The sequence below is a fragment of the Canis aureus genome, chromosome X (assembly GCF_053574225.1).
Source record: "Canis aureus isolate CA01 chromosome X, VMU_Caureus_v.1.0, whole genome shotgun sequence".
In the NCBI taxonomy this organism is placed as follows: Eukaryota; Metazoa; Chordata; class Mammalia; order Carnivora; family Canidae; genus Canis; species Canis aureus.
The window spans coordinates 64864827-64888291 of NC_135649.1; the positions used below are offsets into that span (position 1 = coordinate 64864827).

Here is a 23465-nt window from a genome sequence, read left to right on the forward strand (position 1 = left end):
ATTTTTGGGACACCAAAAATATTCTGTATAATAGCAAAATAGTGAATACATATAATTATACATTTCTCCAAATCCATTAAGAGTGAACACAGACTTTGTGTGATTATGATGTGTTTATGTATGTTCATAAAAAATGTTTTCAAAGTTGTTGTAGGTGGTAATTGTATAACATTGTGAATATATTAAATGCTGCTACATTGTAAACTTTGAAATGCTTAATTTTATGTTATGCAAATTTCACCTCAATAAAATAAAAAGATTGGAGGGTGGTGAGGTTGGATTTCTTGTGTGCCCTGGCCACTTGCTCACCTTTATTATATACTACATAGGGCCTATAAGATTTCCCTTTCTCCTTTTCTCTCCCTTCCATTAGGATTAGGTTAATGAGGAAAAAGTAGTATTTAAAAGATGCTCTTCCAGCCTTTTCTCTCCAGGTTAGTGATGTTTATGAGAGAGGCTGTATCTGCAATAGAATCACAGATAGTGGAAATAAAGATAACGTTGAATGAATAGGCTTGGTGGGTTGAATTGAGGGGATATGTGAAATACAGAAAGGAACTAAGTTTTACTTAAGCAAATGAATTTTTTAAATTGCCATTTAAGGAGATGGGAAAGACTTGAGAGAAGGGGCAAGACTCCACCTATCTTGATGGCATAAAATTTAGAGTCCAATTTTGTCCATGTTAAATTTGAGATACCTACATGATAGTGAAGATGTTACGTAGAGAATCAGATATATGATGTATATTTAGAGAGGAGGATTAATTCCTAGAACTCTGTTTTTATAACCTTGATGATTTCTTGACTCCTGAATCATTTGCTTTTCAGTCACTCAGCCAGCAAAACATATACTAGGCACCCACATGTGAAAGATGTTGTGCCAGGCCATGGGGATGCAGAGATTAAAGACATAATCCCTTTCCTCAAAGAGGTGATGGAGAAGCTGGAATAGAGTTTTTTAAAGTGCCAATTAGAGAACAGCATTTGTATTAACAAACTAAATAAGGGCTAAGTACAAAAAAATGTTGGGGCATAGGGGAAAGAGTCCTTAATCATGTCTCCAGGAGTGTAGTAAGAAATCACAAAGAAGCCGACATTTGTCCACAGCAGGAATTTTTCTAGAGAAATATTTCACTACCTGCGATATGTGGAAAACACAAAGGAAGCATATTTTAAAAATAAATTATTGGGGGAGTGAAAGAAAGACGGCGGAAGAGTAGGGTCTCCAAGTCACCTGTCCCCATCAAATTACCTAGATAACTTTCAAATCATCCTGAAAAGCTACGAATTCAACCTGAGACTTAAAGAAAGAACAGCTGGAAAGTTACAGAGAGAAGAGTTTGCACTTCTAACAAGTACAACTCGTTTTTAGCCACTCTGAACTGAGCAAAATACTAGAAAGAATTCACCACGAAAGAATCAGAAACTGTCATCTCTGCCACAGAGATACAGAATTGGGATTACAATTCCATATCAGAAAGCCAATTCAGAAGCACAATTATAAAGCTACTGGTAGCTCTGGAAAAAAGCAAAAAAGATTCAACAGATTTCATGACTGCAGGACTTAGGTCTAATCAGGCCGAAATTAAAAATCAATTAAATGAGATGGAATCCAAACTGGATATCCTAACAATGAAGGTTAATGAGGTGGAAGAAAGAGTGAGTGATACAGAAGACAAGTTGATGGCAGGAAGAAAGCTGAGAAAAAAAGAGAAAAACAATTAAAAGATCAAGAGGATAGGTTAAGGGAAATAAATAACAAACTCAAAAGGAAAAATCTACTTTGAATTGGGGTTCCAGAGGGCGCTGAAAGGGACAGAGGACAAGAAAGTGTATTTGAATAAATAATAGCTGAGAACTTTCTAACTTGTGGAGAGAAACAGGCATTCATATCCAGAAGATAGAGAGATCTCCACCTAACATAAAAAAAAAGGTCAACACCCCGACATTTAATACTGAAACTTGCAAACTCCAAAGATAAAGAGAAAATCCTTAAAGCAGCAAGAGACAAGAGATCCCTAACTTATATGGGAAGAAATATTAGACTAACAGCAGACGTCTCCACAGAGACCTGGCAGGCCAGAAAGGGCTGCCAGGATATATTCAGGGTCCTAAATGAGAAGAACATGCAGCCAAGAATACTTTATCCAGCAAGGCTCTCATTCAGAATAGAAGGAGAGATAAAGAGCTTCCAGATACACAGAAACTGAAAGAATATGAGACCACCAAACCAGCTCTGTGAGAAATATTAAGGGGGACTCTGTAAAAGAAAGAGGATGCCCAAAGAAATAATCAACAAAAACAGGGACTGAATAGGTATTATGATGACACTAAATTCATATCTTTCAATAGTAACACTGAACGTGAATGGACCTAATGATCCCATCAAAAGATGCAAGGTTTCAGACTGGATAAAAAAGCAAGACCCATCTATTTGCTGTCTACAAGAGATTCATTTTCAACCTAAGGACACCTACAGCCTGAAAATAAAAGGTTGAAGAACTATTTACCATTCAAATGGTCCTCAAAAGAAAGCAGGGGTACCAATCCTCACGTCAGATAAATTAAAGTTTATCCCAAAGACTGTAGTAAGAGATAAAGAGGGACACTATATCATACTTAAAGGATCTATCCAACAAGAGTACCTAAAATCATGAATATTTATGCTCCTAATGTGGGAGCTACCAAGTATATCAATAAATCAATAACCAAAGTTAAGACATACTTAGATAATAATACACTTATACTGAGAGACTTCAACACGGCGCTATCTGCAAATGACAGATAGTTTAAGCACAACATCTCCAAAGAAACAACAGCTTTAAATGACATACTGGACCAGATGGATTTCACAGATATTTACAGAACTCTACATCCAAATGCAACTGAATACATATTCTACTCAAGTGCTCATGGAACTTCCTCCAGAATAGACCATATACTGGGTCACAAATCAGGTCTTAACCAATACCAAAAGATTAGGATTGTCCCCTGCATATTTTCAGACCATAATGCTTTGAAACATGAACTCAACCACAAGAAGAAATTTGGAAGAAATTCAAATATGTGGAGGTTAAAGACCATCCTGTTAAAAGATGAAAGGGTCAACCAGGAAAGTAGAGAAGAATTTAAAAGATTCATGTAAACTAATGAGAACGAAGATATAACCATTCAAAATCTTTGGGATACAACAAAAGCAGTCCTGAGAGGGAAATACATCGCAATACAAGCATCCCTCAAAGAACAGGAAAGAAACTGAAAGACACAAGGTAACCTTGCACCTAAAGGAACTGGAGAGAGAACAGCAAATAAAACCTGCACCCAGCAGAAGAAGATAGTTAATAAAGATTTGAGCAGATCTCAATGAAATAGAGACCAGAAGAACTATAGAACAGATCAACAAAATGTGGAGTTGGTTCTTTGAAAGAATTAGCCAGCCTGATTAAAAAGAAAAGAGAAAAGACTCAAATTAATAAAATCATGAATGAAAAAGGAGCGATCACACCAATACCAAGGAAATAGAAAAGATTTTAAAAACATATTATGAACAGCTATACGCCAATAAATTAGGCAATCTAGAAGAAATGGATGCATTTCTGGAAAACCACAAACTACCAAAGCTGGAACAAGAAGAAATAGAAAACCTGAACAGGTCAATAACCAGGGAGGAAATTGAACCAGTCATAAAAACCTCTCACGACACAAAACTCCAGGGCCAGATCCAACAGTACGTGTTGCCATTTAAGGAGATGGGAAAGACTTGGTCATTCACCATGACCAAGTGGGATTTATCCCCGGGATGCAAGGCTGGCTCAACACTCATAAATCAATCAATAGGATTGATCATATCAGCAAGAGAAAAAACAAGAACCATATGATCTTCTCAATAGATGCAGAGAAAACATTTGACAAAATACAGCATCCATTCCTGATCAAAACTCTTCAGAGTGTAAGGATAGAGGGAACATTCCTCAGCATCTTAAAAGCCATCTGCGAAAAGCCCACAGCAAATATGATTCTCAATGGGGAAGCACTGGGAGCCATTCCCCTAAGATCAGGAACAAGACAGGGATGTCCACTCTCGCCACTGCTATTCAACATAGTACTAGAAGTCCTGGCCCCAGCAATCAGGCAAGAAAAAGAAATAAAAGGCATTTAAATTGGCAAAGAAGAAGTCAAACTCTCCCTCTTTGCAGATGACATGCTACTGTATGTAGAAAACCCAAGATTGCTAGAACACATACAGCAATTCAGCAATGTGGCAGGATACAAAATCAGTGCCCAGAAATCAGTGGCATTTCTACACACTAGCAATGAGACTGAAGAAAAAGAAATTAAGGAGTCAATCCCATTTACAATTGCACCCAAAAGCATAAGATACCTAGGAATAAACCTAACCAAAGAGGTAAAGGATCTATACCCTAAAAACTACAGAACACTTCTGAAAGAAATTGAGTAATGCATAGAGAGATAAAAAATATTCCATGCTCATGGATTGGAAGAGTTAATATTGTGAAAATGTCCATGCTACCCAAAGCAATTTACACATTTAATGCAATCCCTCTCAAAATACCATGGACTTTCTTCAGAGAGTTGCAACAAATCATCTTAAGAGTTGTGTGGAATCAAAAAAGACCCCGAATAGCCAGGGGAATATTGAAAAAGTAAACTAAAGCCGGGGGCATTACAATGCCAGATTTGAAGTTTTACTACAAAGCTGTGATCATCAAGACAATGTGGTACTGGTACAAAAACAGACACATAGATCAATGGAACAGAACAGAGAACCCAAAGATGGGCCCTCAACTCTCTGGTCAACTAATATTCAAGAAAGCAGGAAAACTATTCACTGGAAAGAAGACATACTCTTCAATAAATGGTGGTGGGCAATTTGGACAAACACCTGCAGAAGAATGAAACTAGACCATTTTCTTACACCATACACAAAGATAAACTCAAAATGGATAAAAGATCCCAATGTTAGGCAAGAATCCATCAAAATCCTAGAGGAGAACAGAGGCAACGCCCTTTTTGAACTTGTCCACAGCAACTTCTTGCAAGATATATCTATGACGACAAGAGAAACAAAAGCAAAAATGAATTATTGGGACTTAATCAAGATAAGAAGCTTCTGAACAGCAAAAGAAACAGTCACCAAAACTCAGACAACCTACAGAATGGGAGAAGATATTTGCAAATGACCTATCAGATAAAGGGCAGGTATCCAAGATCTATAAAGAAATTAATAAACTCAATAGCAAAGACACAAACAATCCAATCATGAAATGGGCAAAAGACATGAACAGAAATGTCACCAAACAAGGCATACACATGGCCAACAAGCACATGAGATAATGCTTCGCATCATTTGTCATCAGGGAAATACAAATCAAAACCACAATGAGATACCACCTCACACCAGTGAGAATGGGGAAAATTAACAAGACAGGAAACAACAAATGTTGGAGTGGATGTGGAGAAAGGGGAACCCTCTTGCACTGTTGGTGAGAATGTGAATTGGTACAGCCACTCTGGAAAACTGTGGAGGTTCCTCAAAGGGTTAAAAATAGAACTGCCGGGATCCCTGGGTGGCGCAGCGGTTTGGCACCTGCCTTTGGCCCAGGGCGTGATCCGGGAGACCCTGGATCGAATCCCACGTCGGGCTCCCGGTGCATGGAGCCTGCTTCTCCCTCTGCCTGTGTCTCTGCCTCTCTCTCTCTCTCTGACTATCATAAATTTAAAAAAAAAAAAAGAACTGCCCTATGACCCAGCAATTGTACTGCTGGGGATTTACCCCAAAGATAAGATGCAGTGAAATGCTGGGGCAACTGCACCCCAATGTTTATAGTAGCAATGTCCACAATAGCCAAACTGTGGAAGGAGCCTTGGTGTCCATCTAAAGGTCAATGGATAAAGAAGATGTGGTATATATATAAATGGAATATTACTTATCCATCAGAAAGGACAAAAATCCACCATTTGCTTCTCTGTGGATGGAACTGGAGGGTATTATGCTGAGTGAAGTAAGAATCGGAGAAGGACAAACATTATATGGTCTTATCCATTTGGGGAATATAAAAAATAGTGAAAGGAAATAAAGGGGAAAGGAGAGAAAATGAGTGGGAAATATCAGTGAGGGTGACAGAACATGAGAACACCTAAGTCTGGGAAGCAAGCAAGGGGTGGTGGAAAGGGAGGTAGGCGGGGGTGGGGTGGGGTGACTGGATGATGGGCACTGAGGGGCCACTTGTCAGAATGAGCACTGGGTGTTATGCTGTATGTTGGCAAATTTAACTCCAATAAAAAAATTTTAAAAAATTTGGGGCACATTTCCAATTATTTGAATCAGAACCCCTGGAATCTTCTTAGATGATTCTTTTCCACAGGAAGTTTTGGAAAACTCAGTGGTGGATAATGAGTTAGGGTATTCCAATGGGACATAGCACTTAAGAAGAAAAGACTCAGGAAGTAACATCCATGGAATAGGGAAACATTGGTTGTCTGTAGACTCCAGGGTATGCCTAGAAAATTAGCAATAGATGAGGATACTGTAGTGGGATTGGGCCCAGTTACAAATAGGATCTGTCACAGAGGCTGTTTGGGGTTCAGAGGAGAGGTCTCAGTCAGAGATTTCAACTGGGAGTCCTCTGTAGAGAGACAATATTTAGTTTAAATGTATAGATATAGATTGGATCACTTAAGTGAAGAGTATATCTAGAGAAAAAAGAATGCTATTCTTTATTGGACTCGTGTGGTTGAAAGCCTGATTGATATCAGTTTGAGATAACCAAATAAGATTATTGACAGCAAGTAACAAAAAAACTTTTCAAGAAATTTTGCTATGTGGTGTAGAGTTGGATAGACATTAGGAAAAGAAGGAAATGAGGTCAAGGGATTGGATGCTTTTTAAAGATGGAAGATAGTAGAAGATGATGAGACTATATGATAGACATGGAGTAATTGATGATGCAATTGTATTGTAAGAGTAAAGACTATGGGAAAATAAGAGGTGTTGAGACTTATAGCACAATTGGAAAGGTTGGTTTTAGAAGTAGAGATTCTTCTGTTGTTACAGAATGGACAATGAAGAACATGGGTACAGAGCAGGTACTTTTCTGCAGGCTTAGCATAGTCTATTTAAGGAGGCTTTAAAAAAACATTTTATTTACTTATTCATGAAACACACACACACACACACACATGCACACACGAGGCAGAGACATAGGCAGAGGGAAAAGCAGGCTCCCTGCAAGGAGCCTGATGTGGAACTCAATCCTGGACCCCAGGATCATGCCCTGAGCCAAAGGCAGATGCTCAACCAATGAGCCACCCAGGTGTCCCAAGCAGGTTTTGATGTCTTATGAGAGACCACGTGGCTTACTCATTGCTCAGGGGACCCAAGTCATTGAGAATGACTTCCCTTCTAAGGGGGTCAGGGTTAGGGCAGAAGTTAGGAGTGGAGGCGTAAGGTCTAAGCAGCCTGTTTCAAAGTTGTCTTCGAGAGCACTTGGTTTGGTATGAGCCACCAGGATAGGGTCTCTGCCCTCTGAATGCTGACTTCCCTCAAGTTATACAGGGAAATGGAGATAAGAGAAACAGGATGTAAGCATGATCATTTCTTCTGAAGCTGTCCTCTGTTCTTATGCCTTGGGCCATAGCTCAGAGAAGCTTCCTGATTATGATAGCTGCAGGCAATGGCATGCTCTAAGAAGGCCCCATTCTGGATTACTCTTCTCCTATAAGACAAATAGGAATATTATTCTGGGAGAAGGAGCCCACCCTAAGATCCATCTGTGAGTGCCAACTGTGGAAATCTGGTTGCACACAGGACTACTCCCCTTTCTCTGGATTGGGGTGGTAGTGTTGCAAGCTCTAGGAGGGAGGGAATGGGAAGAGGGAGGTTTGGCACAACTGTTAACATCTGTCATTTATCTAATGTCTTCTTACACAATATTATGGGCTGAATTGTGCCCCCCCAACACACATCAATTTGTATGTTGAAGCCCTTACTCCAAGTGCCTCAGAATATGTATTTGGAGACCGTGCCTTTAAAGAAGTAATTAGGTTAAAATGAGCCCATATTAATCTGAACCCCTAATCTAATCTGGGTGGTGTCTTTTTAAGGAGAGGAAATTTGGGCACAGAAAGGGACACCACAATTCTTGCACAGAGGAAAGACCATAAGAAGACACGATGAGAAGGCAAACATCTGCAGGCCAAAGAGAGAGGACTTAGAAGAAACAAAACCTGCTAAATCTTGGACTGATAGCCTACAGAACTGTGAAAAAAATTAACTTACGTTAAGTCAGCCAGTCTGTGGTATTTTGTTATGGCAGCCCTAGCAAACTATACACACAATAATGGTCACCAACATGCTGGAAGTTTCTTAGTGGGGAAAGGCACAGTAGCCAGTGACATACCGAGTGAAGATCAGTCAGCTTTGATAGGGAATAAACCAGTCCCTGAGGTGAAGGGCAGAACCAACATATCTTGTCTAGAGTGCCTTCACTGCCATACTCATTGTAATCTAAGGCCTAAAACACGTTTAATATTATGCACTGCCTTGATATCTGGTAAAACTGGGAGGGCCTTCAAAATACTAACAACAAGTACCCCCTCCCCACTCAGTTCCTATGGATGAGATCCCCTAGCCAAACAATTCCCCTTCTCCTAGGGACCAGACATAGTTCCTGTTTATTCCTGTTGTTTAAGCCACATAGTCTTTCAGGTCCTTGTCAGTCTGCAGATTTATTCAAACAAGTCAATTACATTCTTTTGTGGGAACTAGAGAGTACCTCACCCCCTTGATATCTTGATAAAATTTGTCTTCCAAAGCTTCTGCATGTTCATTCTGTTCCTGAGTGCAACACTTACATGGCCTTGCTTGGTGCATAATGTCTATTTGCATATACTCTGGGCTGTGAGTATATGTAACTAATAAACTGCTGTTTATGTCCTCCATCCAGTGTTCGGTGTTATGTGTTTGGCCATACCCATAACCCTAGAATAGAAATCTTTCCCTCACTAACGCGGTGAATAGGAGGGTACCAGAATACTTTTGACAAGCATCCAGATCCATCTCATCCTAGCCTATAGGGCCATAGTTTTACCTAAGTCAGCCATAGCACCTGAGATCCATCTACACTGGAGAGTCCCTAGAGATCAGACATATCTAAAGGCCACCCATCCATTTAAATTCAACAATCAATTTATGACCACCTGCTATGCTGGGCTTGTTTTATTATGCACTAGTGTATAGGGATGAATCACATCGTCAAAGAGACATACAAAAAAACAATTCCTTTATTACTACACAATAAGGTTTTAGAAAGAAGTGTGTCAGGATGATGTGGGGCCACAGAGAGTGCCTCCTGGAAGAGAGAACACCTAAAGCACTTGAAGGACAGAAACACCAAAAGGGAGACAGGGTCTGATTGGAGGGTAGTTCAGAGAAAGTTAGAAGATCAAGTGATCAAGTGTGGTACAGGACCTCTGGGTGTGGCTTTAGAAACATCCTGGTAAGTAGAATGTTTTCTTCCTCTCTCTGATCCAGTCATGTCTCCTGTTTATTCATTCATTGTAAAATTCTTATTAAGTATCCACTGTGTGCTGGTCAGTATTCTAGTTGCTGAAGCTTATATTTCATAGGGAGAAACAGACAACAAACAAGGAAACATAAGAAAAGTTCAGATTAAGGTTTAATCTATGAAGGAAGTTAAATTAATGATGTTATAGAGAGAAGTTATTTTGGAGAACAAAAATTTAGAGTGCTCACTGAAAGAATTTTAGCTACAACTGTGTAAAAAATTACCCTAAACTTAGTAATGATAAACAACAGAAAATCATTATTATTACTTCTCTAAGATCTTAGAGTTGATTTGGCTTTGGTTCTTAATTGAGGTCTCTTATGTTGTTGCTGTCAGGTGGCAGTGGAGCTCGAAATATACTGGATACTTTTTTCATGTCTCTGACACCTAGGTTGGAAGACTCAAACATCTGGGAGTTCCCCAACATCTCTTGTTATTTCTGTGTTGTCTATCCATGTAATTTCTCCAGCATGATGGCTTCAGGATATATGGACTTTTAAAAATTGAAGTATAATAAACATACAAGGTTATATTAGTTTCAGGTGTACAACATAGTGATTAAACAATTCCTTACGGTATTCAATGCTCACTACAATAAGTATAGTCATCATCTGTAACCACACATTATCGTGATATTATTAACTATATTCCCTAATGCTGTACTTTTTAGATGTTTGATTTGCCAACATATAATACCCAGTGCTCATCCCGTCAAGTGCTCCCCTCAGTGACCATCACCCTGTAACATATTTCTATTTTCAATTTTTTGAGGAACCTTTGTACTGTTTTTCACAGTGGCTGCATCAATATGTATTCCCACCAAAGGTGCATGAGGTTCCATTTGCTTCACATCCTTGCCTTCTTATTTATTGTATTTTAAAATTATTAGTCCAGTATGTTAGCATACACTGTTATATTAGTTTCAGGTGTACAACATAATGAATCAACAACTCTATAGATTAGTCAGTGCTCACCATAAGAGTAGTCACCAAACATCATTATTAAAATCTTACTGAATATATTCCCTATGTTGTACTTTTCATTTCTGTGACTTATTTAAATATTTTGTAACTAGAAGTTTGTACCTCTTAATCTCCTTTTCCTATTTTACCCATTTGCCCACTCACCTCTCCTCTGGCAATCATCACTTTGTTCTCTGTATTTGAATCTTTTTTTGGTCTCTTTTTTCTTTCTTTGTACATTTGTTTTGTTTCATAAATTCCACATATGAGTTAAATCATATAGTATTTGCCTTTGCCTGACTTATTTTACTTAGCATTATACCCTCTAGGTCCATGCACATTGTTGTTAATAGAAAGATCTTATACTTTTTAAGGCTGAGTAATATTTCATTCTGGAAAAATACCATATCTTCTTTATCCATTCATCTATTGATAGACACCTGTGCTGCTTTCATATCTTGGCTATTGTAAATAATGCTGCCCTAAACATAGGGTGTATTTATCTTTTTTGAGTTAGTGTTTTCATTTTCTTTGTGTAAATACCCACTATTGTAATTACTGGATCATGTAGTATTTCTATTTTTAATTTCTCGAGAAACCTCCATACTATTTTCCACAGTGACCATACCAATTTGCATTCCCACCAACAGTGCACAAAATTTCCTTTTTCTCCAAGTTCCTCCCAACACTTGTCATTTCTTGTTCTTTCTCACATTTTAGTCATTCTGACAGGTGTACGGTGATATGCTTTTGTGATTTTGATTTGAATTTTCCTGATGATTAGTGATGTTGAGCATCTTTTCATGTATCTGTTGGTCTTCCATATGTATTCTTTGGAAAAATGTTTATTCAGGTCCTTTGCCCATTTTTAATTGGATATTTTTGGTGTTGAGTTGTATAATTTCCTTATATTTTTTGGACATTAACCCCTTATTGAATATATCTTTTTTTAAATTTATTTATGATAGTCACACAGAGAGAGAGAGAGAGGCAGAGACATAGGCAGAGGGAGAAGCAGGCTCCATGCACCGGGAGCCCGACGTGGGATTTAATCCCAGGTCTCCAGGATCACGCCCTGGGCCAAAGGCAGGCGCCAAACCGCTGCGCCACCCAGGGATCCCTTGAATATATCATTTGAAAATATCTTCTCCCATTCACTAGGTTGCCTTTTTGTTTTGTTGATTTCTTCATTTGCTGTGCAGAAGCGTTTTATTTTGGTGTACTGCCAATAGTTTATTTTCACTCTCCCCCTCTTTCTAGAGGAGATATATCCGTAAACATGTAGCTAAGGCAGATACAACTAAAAGATTACTGCTTATGTTTTCTTTAAGGAGTTTTATGTTTTCAGATATCACATTACGGTCTTTAATTTATTCTGAGTTTATTTTTGTGTATAGTGTTACAAAGTGGTCCAATTTCATTATTTTGCATGTAAGCTGTCTAGTTTTTCCCCAACACAATTTATTGAAAAGACTATCTTGTCCCCACTTTATATCGCTGCCTCCTTTGTCATTAAATGATTATATGGGCATGGATTTATGTCTAGGTTCTATCCTATTACATTGGTCTACGTATTTATTTTTGTGCCAGTGCCATACAGTTTTGATTACTATAGATTTTCAGTATATCCTAAAATCTGGGATTGTGATACAACTAGCTTTGCTCTTTCTTAAGATTGCTTTGGCTCTTCATGGTCCTTTATGGTTACATACAAATTTTAATATTATTTGTTCTAGGTCTGTGAAAAATGCTATCGGTATTTTGACAGGGATTGCATTGAACCTGTAGCTTGCTTTGAGTAATATAAATATTATAACAATATTAATTCTTGGGGAGGAAAGGAATGGTGACCCTCAGTTTCCTTCCTCCCATGAATACAACTATATAACCAGCAAAGCATCCTAAATACACAAAAAATCGACCTAAAGACTGGCAGAACAAACTCCACAACTAAAGGGAGAGATAAAGCCACATTAAAATAGGAAGTGCAGAGATGCAGTTTGGGAACTAAATGGAATGTGGCTGTCATAGTGGGTAGGGAGCTACAGTCACAGAGAAAGGCTGAGGATAGGCTAACACACAGTGGAGCCCACAGTATAAGATGAATCATTATAGAAATTGAATTAAAAGGTGAGAGGGGCTGAAATTCTTGAGTTCTTGCAACCAGAGGGGCTTAAAACCTGGAGTTTAAAGGTCAGTGGGTTTGGCTCTAGGAGAGATCAGAGGGCATTGGGGCTGCTTTTAGAGAAAAGACAGTACAAACAGCCCACAGACATACAGCAAGCATGCACCTGGTACACACAGTGGGGAGGTTAGTTGCTCATCTTTGAGTATGGCTTAGAGAGGCAGTATTCAGGGAGAGAGACCTCTGGGAACAAAGGAGCTAGCTGGTGCAATTTCCCCCTGCCTCTCAGTACAAGCACAGAGCAACCTGCAGAAACCAGCACAACACCGCCAGTTGCTGCATAACTTGCTTACACCAAACCCCAATCCTCATGCTCTAGTGTAACTGCTCTTCCCAGTCATGCTTGCCTGAATTCCAATGTGGTGGGCCCCCATCCCAAGAAGACCAGCTCAAGCCTCTGCCAACACAACATCTCCTGAGCTGGGAGATTCGCAGGGCCTCTGTTCTGGTAGCAGTGGTGACAGTTATCATTTCACAAGCAGACCAAAGCAAATCTAGTTAAAACACCACATTCAGGCCAGGGGCCAAACACTGCCTGCAACAGGCAAAGAGAGCATCTGCAGACAATTGGCCTGAAAGGTAAAGTGGCCAGGACACAACAGCAGAGAGTATGCAGTATACATTGGAGACACTCCCTGAAGTGTCAGTACGTCGGGTACAGGGGACACTACACTGCGGAGCACTATAGGACCTCTTTTATGTAAGACCATAACCCTTAAAAACAGGAAAAATAGGGCAGCATGGGTGGCTTAGCGGTTTAGTGCCGCTTAGGATGTGATCCTGGAGACCAGGGATCCAGTTCCACATCAGGCTCCCTGCATGGAGCCTACTTCTCCATCTGCCTGTGTCTCTGCCTCTCTCACTCTCTGTGTCTCTCATGAATGAATGAATGAAAAATAAATAAATAAATAAATAAATAAATAAATAAATAAATAAAATCTTTTAAAAAAACAGGAAAAATAGCTAACTTTCCTAACACAGAGAAACAGGGACAGAGACATGGATAAAATGAGAAGACAAAGGAATTTGTCCCAAATGAAAGAACAGGACAAGGCCAAAATGAGAGATGTAAGTGAACCAGATATAAGTAACATGTCTGATAGAGAATTTGAAGTAAAGATCATAAAGATATTCACCGGACTTCAGAAAGCAGTGGATTGCATCAGAGACCCATAATACAGAGATAAAGAATAACAAAAGAGATAAAGGGTTTGATAAATAAAATGAGAAATACACTTGATAGAATGAACAGCAGGCTGGAAGAATCAGAGGAAAGATTAATGACCTAGAAGTCAGAGTAATGACAAGTAATCAAGCTCAACAAATGAGAGTAAAAAGAATCATCAAATTAAGAATACACTTAGACAACTTAGTGACATCATAAAAAATCATGACGTTTGTGGGGTGTCTGGGTGGCTCAATTGATTAGGCATCTGCCTTCAGCTTGCCTCATGATCCCTGGGTCCCAGAATGGAGCCCAAAATTGGGGTCATTCCTCAGCAGAGAGTCTGCTTCTTCTCCCTCTCCCTCTGCCCTTGCCCTTGCTTGTGCTCTTGTTCACTCACTTTCTCTCTCAAATGGAAAAATTTTTAAAAAAACATTAAAAATAATAATATTTGGGGACACCTGGGTGGCTCAGCGGTTAAGCACCTGCCTTCAGCCCAGGGCATGATCCTGGAGTCCCAGGATCGAGTCCCACATCAGGCTCCCTGCATGGAGCCTGCTTCTCCCTCTGCCTGTGTCTCTGCCTCTCTCTCTCTCTGTTTGTCTCTCATGAATAAATAAATAAAATAATAATAATAATAAATAATAATAGTAATAATTGTATTATATGGATACTAGGAGAAAAGAGGCCAGAGATTTTGTTTGAAAACATGATATATGAAAACTTCCCCAAATCTGGGGAATGACAGAGATATTCACATCCGGGAGACACAGAGAACCCTAACAAAATCAACAAAAGCATATCCACACCAAGGCATATTGTAATTTAACTGGCAAAATGTAGTGATAAAAAATTTAAAAGCAGCAAGACAGAAGAAAACAGTTACATACAGGAGAACTGCCTCCATCCCCAATAAGGCTATCAGTGGCTTTTTCAGCTGAAACTTTGAAGCCAGAAGGGAGTGGGATGGTTTATTAAAAGTGCTGAAAGGAAAAAACTGCAGCCAACAATACTCTATCCAGGAAAGCTATCATTCAAAATAGAAGGAGAGATAAAGAGCTTTCCAGACAAACACAAACTAAAGGAGTTCCTGATTACTAAACAACAGTGCAAGAAATATGAAAGGGGGATCCTTAAGTGGAAAAGAAAGACAAAAAGTGAGTATGAAAGTGGGAAACACAAAAACAGTAAAAATGAGTTCATGTCCCAGGTTTTTATTCTGTTCTATTGATTTCTATTATTGTACCATACCATAGTGATTTGATCACTACAGCTTTGTACTATAACTTGAAGTTCAGAATTGTGATCCCCCCAGCGTTTCTTTTCTTTTTCAAGATAGCTTTGGCTATTCAGGAAATTTTGTAGTTCTATACAAATTTTGAGATAGTTTGTTCTATCTCTGTGAAAAATGTGGATGGTATTTTGATAGGGATTGCATTAAATGTGTAAGCCGAGTTGGGTTTCATAGACATTTAACAGTATTTGTTCTTCCAGTTCATGAGCATGGAATATCTATTTCTTTGTGTCATCTTCAATTACTTTCATCAGTGTTTTATAGTTTTCAGAGTACAGGTCTTTTACCTCTTTGGTTAGGCTTATTCCTAGGTATCTTATGGTTTGGGGCACAATTGTAAATGGGGCCAATTCCTTGAATTCTCTTTCTGCTGCCGCATTACTGCTGTATAGAAATGCACCTATCAATGTACATTGATTTTGAATTGTGACTTTACTGAAATCATTTATCAGTTCTAGGAGTTTTTGGTGGAGTCTTTCAGGTTTTCTATATAGAGTATCATGTCATGCAAATAGTGAAAGTGTGAACTCTTCCTTGATGACTTGGATGCCTTTTATTTCTTTTTGTAGTCTGATTGCTGAGGCTATTACTTCCAGCACTATGTTAAATAGCAGTAATGGGAGTGAACATCCCTGTCTTATTCCTGACCATAGAGGAAAAGCTCTCACTTCTTCCCCATTGAGGCTGATAATAGCTGTGGGTTTTTCATGATCTTTATTATGTTGAAAAACCCCCAACTTTATTAAGGGTTCTTTTTATGAATGGATGTTTGACTTTTTCAAATGCTATTTCTGCATCTATTGAGAGGATCCTATTTTTCATTCTTTCTTTTTTTAATGTAGTATATCACATTGATTGAGTTGCAAATACTGAACCACACCTACAGCCCAGATATAAATCCCACATGGTCATGGTGAGAGATTTTTAAAATTTATTGTTTAACTCAGTTTGCTAGTATCTTTCTTATTTTCCTAATTTTTATTTAAATTCTATTCAGTTAACATACAAAGCAATATTGGTTTCAGGAATAGAATTCAGTGATTCATCAATTACATGCAACACTCAGTGCTCATCATATCAAATACCCATCACCCATTAATAATATCATTTCTTCTTTATCCATTCATCAATTGGGGGACATTTGGGTTCTCTCTATAGTTTGGCTATTGCTGATAATGCTGGATTATTAAATATTATTATTAAATATTATTATTATATTACTATATAATTATTATATTATTATTAAATATTGGATTACATGTACCCATTTGAACATGTATTTCTGCATCCTTTGGGTTAATATCTAAGTAATGCAATTGGTGGGTTGTAGTATATTTCTATTTTATTTTATTTTTCTTGTTGACATGTTTTCCTTGTTTTTTTTTTTTACATATATATATATATATATATATATATATATATTGAAGTTCGATTTGCCAACATATAGTTTAACACCCAGTGCTCATCCCATCAGGTGCCCTCCTCAGTGCCCATCATCCAGTTACCTCATCCCCCCCCCACATCCCCTTCCACTACCCTTTTTTCATTTCCCAGAGTTAAGAGTATCTCATGGTTTGTCACCCTCTCTAATTTTTCCCACTCATTGTCCCTCCTTTCACTTATAGTCCCTTTAATTATTTCTTATATTCCCCATATGAATGAAACCCTGATGATTGTTCTTCTCCAATTGACTTACTTCACTCAGCATAATACCCTTCAGTTCCATCCATGATGAAGCAAATGGGTATTCGTCCTTTCAAATGGCTGAGTAATATTCCTTTGTATATATATACCACATCTTTATCCATTCTTCTGTCGATAGACATCCAGGTTCCTTCCAAAGTTTAGCTATTGTGGACATTGCTGCTATAAATATTGGGGTGCAGGTGCCCCGGCATTTCACTGCATCTGTATCTTTGAGGTAAATCAACAGAAGTACAATTGCTAGGTCGTAGGGTAGCTTGGTTTTTAACTCTTTGGGGAACCTCCACACAGTTTCCCAGAGTGGCTGCACCAGTTCACATTCCCACCAACACTGCAAGAGGGTTCACCATTCTCCACATCCTCTCCAACACTTGTTTCCTGTCTTGTTGATTTTTGCCATTCTCACTTGTGTGAGGTGGTATTTCATTGTGATTTTGATTTGTATTTCCCTGATGGCAAGTGATGCAGGGCATTTTTCCATGTGCTTGTTGGCCACGTGTATGCCTTCTTTGGTGAAATTTCTGGTCATATCTTCTGCTGATTTCATGATTGGATTGTTTGTTTCTTGGGTGTTGAGTTTGATAAGTTCTTTATAGATCTTGGATACTAGCCCTTTATCTGGTAGGTCATTTGCAAATATCTTCTCCCATTCTGTAGGTTGTCTTTGAGTTTTGTTGACTGTTTCTTTTGCTGTGAAGAAGCTTTTTATCTTGATTAAGTCACAAGAGTTCATTTTTGCTTTTGTTTACTTTGCTTTCATAGGTGTATCTTGCAAGAAATTGCTGTGGCCAAGTTAAAAAGGTTGTTGCCTGCATTCTCCTCTAGGATTTTGATGGATTCTTGTCTCACATTTAGATCTTTCATCCATTTTGAGTTGGTCTTTGTGTATGGTGTAAGAGAATGGTCTAGTTTCATTCTTCTGCAAGTGGCTGTCCAATTTTCCCAACACCATTTATTGAAGAGACTGTCTTTTTTTCCAGTGGATAGTCTTTCCTGGTTTGTGGAATAATAGTTGAACATAGAGTTGAGGGCCCATTTCTGGGTTCTCTATTCTGTTCCATTGATCTATGTGTCTGTTTTTGTGCCAGTACCACACTGTCTTGATGATCACAGCTTTGTAGTATAGCTTAAAATCTGGCCTCGTGATGCCCCTGGCTTTGGTTTTCTTTTTCACTATTCCCTTGGCTATTCAGGGTCTATTCTGATTCCACACAAATCTTAAGATTATTTATTCCAGCTCTGAAGAAAGTCCATGGTATTTTGATAGGGATTGCATTGAATGTGTAAATTGCCCAGGGTAGCATAGACATTTTCACAATATTTGTTCTTCCAATCCAGAAGAATGGAATATTTTCCCATCTCTCTGTGTCTTCCTCAATTTCTTTCAGAAGTGTTCTGAAGTTTTTAGGGTATAGATCCTTTACCTCTTCGGTTAGGTTTTATTCCTAGGTATCTTATGCTTTTGGGTGCAATTGTCAATGGGATTGACTCCTTCATTTCCCTTTCTTCAGTCTCATTCTTAGTGTATAGAAATGCCACTGACTTCTGGGCATTGATTTTTTTTATCAGTCACATTGCTGGATTTCTTTTTTTTAATGAATTTATTTTTTATTGGTGTCCAATTAGCAATCTTGGGGTAAAGTCTTTTGGGTTTTCTATGTACAATATCATGTCATCTGCGAAGAGGGAGAGTTTGACTTCTTCTTTGCCAATTTGAATGCCTTTTATTTCTTTTTGTGGTCTGATTGCTGAGGCTACGACTTCTAGTACTATGTTGAATAGCAGTGGTGAGGGTGGACATCCCTGTCATGTTCCTGATCTTAGGGGAAAGGCTCCCAGTGCTTCCCCATTGAGAATAATATTTGCTGTGGGCTTTTCACAGATGGCTTTTAAGATGCTGAGGAATGTTCCCTCTATCCCTACACTCTGAAGAGTTTTGATCAGGAATGGATGCTGTATTTTGTCAAATGCTTTCTCTGCATCTATTGACAGAATCATATGGTTCTTGTTTTTTCTCTTGGTGATGTAATCTATCAGGTTAATTTCTATTTTAAACTTTGTGAAGAACTGCCGTACTGTTTTTTTCCAGAGTGCCTGCACCAGTCTGCATTCCCATTAACCGTTCAAGAGGGTTCCTATTTCTCCACATCCTTACCAACATCTGTTGTTTCCTATGTTGTTGATTTTAGTAATTCTAACAGGCATGAAGTGGTGTCTGTCTCATTGTGGTTTTGATTTGTATTTCTCTGATGATGAGTGATGTGAGCATCTTCATGTGTCTGCTAGCCATCTGGTGTCTTCTTTGGAAAAATGTCTGGTTATATCTTCTGTCCATTTTTATCTGGATGTATTGTTTTTTTAGTATTGAGCTTGATAAGCTCTTTATAGAATTTTGGATACTAACTCTTTATCAAATATATTATTTGCAAATATATTCTGCATTCTATCGGCTATCTTTTAGTTTTATTGATTGTTTACTTCACTGTGAAGAACATCTTTATCTTCATGAAGTCCCAAATAGCTTATTTTTTTTACTTTCAATAATGTTTGCTTTATTTTTTTTTAATAAATTTATTTATTTTTTTCTAATTTTATTGTTTTTTTAATAAATTAATTTTTTATTGGAGTTCAATTAGCCAACATATAGAATAACACCCAGTGCTCATCCCATCAAGTGCTCACCTCAGTGCCCGTCACCCAGTCACCCCCACCTCCTGCCCACCTCCCATTCTACCACCCCTAGTTCGTTTCCCAGAGTGAGGAGTCTCTCATGTTCTGTCTCCTTTTCTGATATTTCCCACTCATTTTTTCTCCTTTCCCGTTTATTCCCTTTCACTATATTTTATATTCCCCAAATGAATGAGAACATACAATGTTTGTCCTTCTCCAATTGACTTATTTCACTCAGCATAATACCCTCCAGTTCCATCAACGTCTAAGCAAATGGTGGGTATTTGTCCTTTCTAAAGGCTGAGTAATATTCCATTGTATACATAAACCACATCTTCTTTATCCATTCATCTTTCGATGGACACTGAGGCTCCTTCCACAGTTAGGCTATTGTTGACATTGCTACTATAAACATCGGGGTGCAGGTGTCCCGGAATTTCACTGCATCTGTATCTTTGGGGTAAATCCCCAGCAGTGCAATTGCTGGGTCATAGGGCAGATCTATTTTTTACTCTTTGAGGAACCTCCACACAGTTTTCCACAGTGGCTGCACCAGTTCACATTCCCATCAACAGTGCAAGAGGGTTCCCCTTTCTCCACATCCTCTCCAACATTTGTGCTTTCCTGCCTTCTTAATTTTCCCCATTCTCAGTGGTATGAGGTGGTATCTCATTGTGGTTTGGATTTGTATTTCCCTGATGGCAAGTGATGCAGAGCATTTTCTCATGTGCTTGTTGGCCATGTCTATGTCTTCCTCTGTGAGATTTTTCTTCATGTCTTTTGCCCATTTCATGATTGGATTGTTTCTTTGCTGTTGAGTTTAAGAAGTTCTTTATACATCTTGGAAACTAACCCTTTATCTGATACGTCATTTGAAAATATCTTCTCCCATTCTGTAGGTTGTCTTTTAGTTTTGTTGACTGTATCTTTTGCTGTGCAAAAGCTTCTTATCCTGATGAAGTCCCAATATTTCATTTTTGCTTTTGTTTCTCTTGCCTTCATGGATGTATCTTGCAAGAAGTTACTCTGGCTAAGTTCAAAAAGGGTCTGGCCTGTGTTCTCTAGGATTTTGATGGAATCTTGTCTCACTTTTAGATCTTTCATCCATTTTGAGTTTATCTTTGTGTAAGGTGCAAGACAGTGGTCTAGTTTGATTCTTCTGCATGTGGATGTCCAATTTTCCCAGCACCATTTATTGAAGAGACTGTCTTTTTTTCCCAAAGGATAGTCTTTCCTCCTTTATCGAATATTAGTTGACCATAAAGTTGGGGGTCCACTTCTGGATTCTCTATTCTGTTCCATTGACCTATGTGTCTGTTTTTGTGCCAGTACCACACTGTCTCGATGACCACAGGTTTGTAGTACAACCTGAAATCTGGCATTGTGATGCCCCCAGCTCTGGTTTTCTTTTTTAATATTTCCCTGGCTATTTGAGGTCTTTTCTGATTCCACACAAATCTTAAAATAATTTGTTCCAACTCTCTGAAGAAAGTCCATGGTATTTTGATAGGGATTGCATTAAACGTGTAAATTGCCCTGGGTAACATTGACATTATAGACCAATATCCCTGATGAACATGGATGAAAAATTCTCAACAAGATACTAGCCAATAGGATACAACAATGCATTAAGAAGAGTGTTCACCATGACCAAGTAGGATTTATCCCTGGGATGCAAGGCTGGTTCAACACTCATAAAACAATCAATGTGATTCATCATATCAGCAAGAGAAAAACCAAGAACCATATGATCCTCTCATTAGATGCAGAGAAAGCATTTGACGAAATACAGCATCCATTCCTGATCAAAACTGTTCTGTGTGTAGGGATAGAGGGAACATTCCTCAACATCTTAAAAGCCATCTACGAAAAGCCCACAGCAAATATGATTCTCAATGGGGAAGCACTGGGAGCCTTTCCTCTAAGATCAGGAACAAGACAGGGATGTCCACTCTCTCCACTGCTATTCAACATAGTACTAGAAGTCGTAGCCTCGGCAATCAGACAACAAAAAGAAATAAAAGGCATTCAAATTGGCAAAGAAGTCAAACTCTCCGTTTTCGCCTATGACATGATACTGTACATAGAAAACCCCAAAGCCTCCACCCCAAGATTGCTAGAACTCATACAGCATTTTGGCAGTGTAGTAGGTTACAAAATCAGTGCCCAGAAATCCTTGGCATTTCTGTACACTAACAATGAGACTGAGGAAAGAGAAATTAAGGAGTCAATCCCATTGACAATTGCACCCAAAAGCATAAGATACCTAGGAATAAACCTAACCAAAGAGGTAAAGGATCTATACCCTAAAAACTACAGAACACTTCTGAAAGAAATTGAGGAAGACACAAAGAGGTCGAAAAATATTCCATGCTCAAATAGTTTATTTTTGCTTTGTTTATGTTGCCTCTGGTGATGTGTCTGAATAGGATAACTGGGTGATGAGCGCATTAAGGAGGGCACTTGATGTAATGAACTGGGTATTATATGCAACTGATGAATCACTAAAGTCTACTTCTGAAATAAAAATACAGTATATGTTAATTAATGGAATTTAAGTTAAAAAATAAAAAGAAATAAAGATTGCTATGACTGATGTCAAGGAAGTAGCTGCCTGTGTTCTCCTTTAGAATTTTGATGGTTTCCTCCACTGCAAGGAGCCTGACGTGGGACTCGATCCCAGGACCTCGGAATCACGACCTGAGCCAAAGACAGACTCTCCACGACTGAGCCACCCAGACACCGTTGAATTTATTTTCATGTATGGTGTAACAAAGTAGTCCAGTTTCATTCTTCTGCATATTACTGTCCAGTTTTCCCAATACCATTTTTTGAAGAGACTCTCATTTTTTTAATTGGGTATTCCAGTTGATTACCTTACACGTAATATTAGTTTCACGTGTACAAAATAGTAATTCAACACTTCTATACAACACTTGATGCTCATCACATGTGTTCTCCTTAATCCTTATCACCTATTTAACCCACGCCTCCACCTACCTCCCCTCTGTTAACCATTAGTTTGTTCTCTAGAGTAAAATGTCTGTTTCTTGTTTTGCCTCTCTCTCCCTCTTTTTTCCCCTTGATCCTTTGTTTTATTTCCTCAGATACACATATGAGTGAAATCACATAGCATTTGTCTTTTTCTGACTTATTTCAGTTAGCATACTACTCTTTAGCTCTAGGCTTATTGTTCCTAATGGCAAGATTTCATTTTTTATGGCTGTGTAGTATTCCATTGTTTATATATCAATTTCTTCTTTTTCTTTTTCTTTTTCTTAATTCTCAGATGTAGGGGTTTGGGTTAGAGTTTATGGTCAGCGTTAGGGTTAGGGCCAGAGTGAGGATATGTGCCTGGTATCCTGCAGTTTAGAGAACTCTCCAGAGGATTTGATTCAGGATTCGCGGTCAGAGTTAAGGGTTAGTGGTTAGGGATAGGTTGAGGGGTTAGGGTTGTAGTTAGAGTTTGCGGTTAAGGCTAGGGGATTAGAGTGTGAGGGGGTTAAATTAATGAGAGAATATATTACTGGAATGATGGTTTATACACAGTGTATTTTCTGTTTTTTTTTTCATTTTCTTTCCTTTTTTTCCTTTTTAAAAATTTTAATTAAATTCCAATGAGTTAACATACAGTACAATACTGGTTTCAGTAGTGGAATTTTGTGATTCATCCCTTAAGTACAACACTCAGTGCTCATTCACAACAGGTGTCCTTTTTAATACCTACTACACATTTAACCCATCCCCTCAAACAACCTCCTCTCCCTCAAACATCAGGTTTTTTAAAAGATTATCTTTATCTATTCATGAGAGACACACAGAAGAGGCAAAGACATAAGCAGAGGGAGAAGCAGGCTCCTCATGGGAAGCCTGATGTGGGACTTGATCCCAAGACCCT

At 38.4% G+C, this 23465-nt stretch overlaps 1 long non-coding RNA gene across 4 annotated transcripts in view; it reads left to right on the forward strand.

Moving 5' to 3' along the window:
* Positions 1 to 23465, forward strand: part of LOC144307662 (uncharacterized) — a 251529-nt gene that overhangs the window by 158045 nt on the left and 70019 nt on the right. For 2 of the 4 annotated variants that reach the window (XR_013374437.1, XR_013374439.1), the window contains one exon: positions 8125 to 8825. The exons of the other annotated variants lie outside the window; for them this stretch is intronic. This is a non-coding gene — a long non-coding RNA (uncharacterized LOC144307662). Of the gene's footprint in view, positions 1 to 8124; positions 8826 to 23465 lie in introns of those variants that run through there. 4 annotated transcript variants of the gene reach the window in all.